Below are 3,293 nucleotides of genomic sequence, written 5' to 3' on the forward strand. Positions count from 1 at the left end.
TAGCAATATAGTTTATGACCTTGGCTGATTTACTAAACTGATAGCATTTTTGTTACATTCCTTGCTTGCATCTGCTATAATAAAAATTATTTTAAAAAATCCTTCTATCATTCAGTGTCCAAATCCTATATAGTTCCCATGCTTCCTCTCCTTGGAGAATTGAACAAAATGTGCAGATAGAGGTTATCTCTATGGCAACCACAAAGTATTTCAGTACACATAAGAGCTCCCAAAACCCATTTTTATTTCCCTGAAGAACCCACAGTAAACCTCTTCACATCAAGATATCTCACTACTTCTCTGAGCAAAATAAATTAGGAAATTCCTAAGCCTCAAAAAGTTCGAAATATCTGTGATATTTTTAATTGAGTGTTTAGCCAGCATCTTCCAGACATCTGTAAAATTAAAATTATGCACCTTAAAATAAATAAAGGTAGTATGCTTCAGTAGATGGGAAAACAGTGATTATCATCAATAGAGAGATAAGTGAAATAGGGGAGGAAGAATAGAGGTTACCATGTACAACATCTATACGAGTAAGCATGCAGACAGAGTGATGATAGGAAAACACAGTTGACCAAACTACACTCCTGTGTGATTGTTATTACTTGAATAGAAATTAGTGTTTCTTGCACATTAAAAAAGAAAAAAGAAAAAGAAAGGTACGTGTGATGGCTCATCTTGGTTGTCAACTTGACTAGATCTGAAACCAACTGAAAGATGCTTTTGTGTGGGCTTGAAAAAGTATTTCCTGGAAGGGTTAACTTAGCTTCCACCAAGACCCACATATAACGTGCCCCTTTCTTTCTTTACTGGTGAGGGAATCTACTGTGTTGATGCTATTGCTACCAGCATTTGTTTGTATACACCAGAAATCTACCTTCTCTACTCATAAAGTGACATATTATTTTGATATAAAGTAACTTTTCTTTAGTATGTGTTTATTTATTATGTATGACTGTATCATGTATGTAGTATGCATGCATGTATATATGTATGTAATGTTGTATATATGCATGCATGCATGTATGTATGTATGTATGTATTTTGCTTATGTAACCATTTTCTTCAGAGTTACATCCAAAATACCATCACTGAAGTTAACTGTTTAAGAAATGCTTCTTTTTCAACCTTCTGTTTTGAAACATTTAGTCTTCTTATGTAAGCCTCCTTTATAGCTTTTTGGAAAATGAATAAGTCATCTGCTACTTACTGAAATTTGGTGGTTAAAGGTTATTATGGGGCCAATATTCTGAAGCATAAATTTACTTACTAACATCTACTCCCATGTTGTGTAAATAGAACTGCAGTGGTCAAACTTTTAAAAAAAATGTGCATCACTCATTCTTATGGCACAAAGCATTTCAGAAAAGATCAAACACATTCATTCCTCTTTGAAAGCAAAGAGAAATAACTCCAAATAAATAACAAACATTCTTATCTAAATAGCACATTAACTCTCAATACACACACCGCACATGCAAACACATGCACACACACACAAGCACACACACACAAACACCATATGTTAGTCATATGATAGAACATAATATCAATATAACATAAAATGCGTAAAAACAAGAGAACAAAACCCAGCATTATAAAAAAAAAAACAACAAAATGCTAGATGTGTTATAAAAAAAATCAAAGGTCAAGAGAAACTTCATAGTTTAGTGTACTTATTTTCTTAATTAGAATAAACAAGAATAAGTAATTTTTAAGAAAATAACGTATTATATTTGGGCTCACTTTTGAAGATCTGCAAGGCTTAGGGTATGATCACAGCTGGGCTCAGCATCTGTGAATGCCATTTTTTTTTGTTTGTTTGTTTCATGCCTGCCAAAAGAGAGGAAGGAAGACGAGCACAGGCAAAGGGGAGCAGTGAGCAGTAGCCTGTTTGTACCTGCACTGACTTACCAGGCCAAGGTCACTAATATCACTGGGAGGAATTAAATCTGATCAGCTGGAGGAGCCACCACACAACTGAGGCTATAGCTATTTTAATAGGGAAATTAGACTTATGACTTTATCAGACACAGAATGGTAATTACTAAGATAAATTCAGTTATAGTTTCCAGGATACAATGTTTGTAATGTACTCAGGGTATGCAAGATTAATGTCTAAGACCAATTTTCCTGTCAAGTTTCATTGCCTCCTTGACTACTAAGAGAACATACGGAAAAACACAAAGTGGCCTGAACAACTCACTGCCGGAGGGAGCGCATCATTCTCTCAGGAACTGAAAGCCTCATTGTATCCCAGGACACATGGACTGTAACCTGAACAAAACTTAAGATGCAGCCTCTCAAGCCAGCTAGACCAATCCAACTCCAATGGTTTCCTTCGGTAGCCTTGTTTTAACACACACTCTCCTTGTAATAATCAATCTTGGATTTCTTTTTTTATTGGATATTTTATTTATTTATATTTCAAATGTTATCCCCTTTCCCTGTTTCCCCTCTACAAATCTCTTATCCCATTCCCCATTCCCCTTCTTCTGTGAGGGTGCTCCCACTCCCACCCACCCATTCCCGATTCCGTGCCCTGGCATTTCCCTACACGGGGACATCAAGTCTTCACAAAACCAAGGGTTTTTCCTCCTGTTGATGCTGGACAATGTCATCATCTGCTACATGTGTGGCTGGACCATAGGTCACTCCATGTGTACTCTTTGGTTGGTGGTTTAGTCCCTGGGAGCTCTGGAGGGATCTGATTGGTTGATATTGTTGTTCTTCCTTTGGAATTGCAAACCCCTTCAGCTCCTTCAGTCCTTTTCTAACTCCTCCACTGGGGTCCCTGTGCTCAGTCCAATGGTTGACTTCCAGCATGCACACTGAACAGTAATTTTCTCTTCAAGTAAAATTTCAGCTATGACCTAGTCACCTCCTATTAGTGCCTATCTCTCAACTTGCCTACAATAATCATGAATGAATAAGTCCTGTACAAAGACACTTATATTAATTGACAATTTTCATTCCAAAATGTTAATTTTTTGCAGGTAGCTGTTATTTCCTGGAAATGCTTTGATTGTGTAAGAATTGTTTATATGTATATATCTAACTTGTGTAATAGTAAATACAAAGAACTAAAAATAAATAATAAAAATATGTCTCAATGCATACCATGCTCCCGCCTGTTACTCTGTGTTCCTGGTGGTCTCTTTGCCTCCATAGCCACCCCATGCAGTGGCTGCCTATCTTGTGGCTCTCTGCTCACATTCCCTGCAGCCGGTTCCTGGGGTTAAAGTCACAATTCCCAGTAACCTAACCAAATCAAAACTCTAGGAGCTCGT

This window comes from Rattus norvegicus, chromosome 11, assembly GCF_036323735.1.
Source record: "Rattus norvegicus strain BN/NHsdMcwi chromosome 11, GRCr8, whole genome shotgun sequence".
In the NCBI taxonomy this organism is placed as follows: domain Eukaryota; kingdom Metazoa; phylum Chordata; class Mammalia; order Rodentia; family Muridae; genus Rattus; species Rattus norvegicus.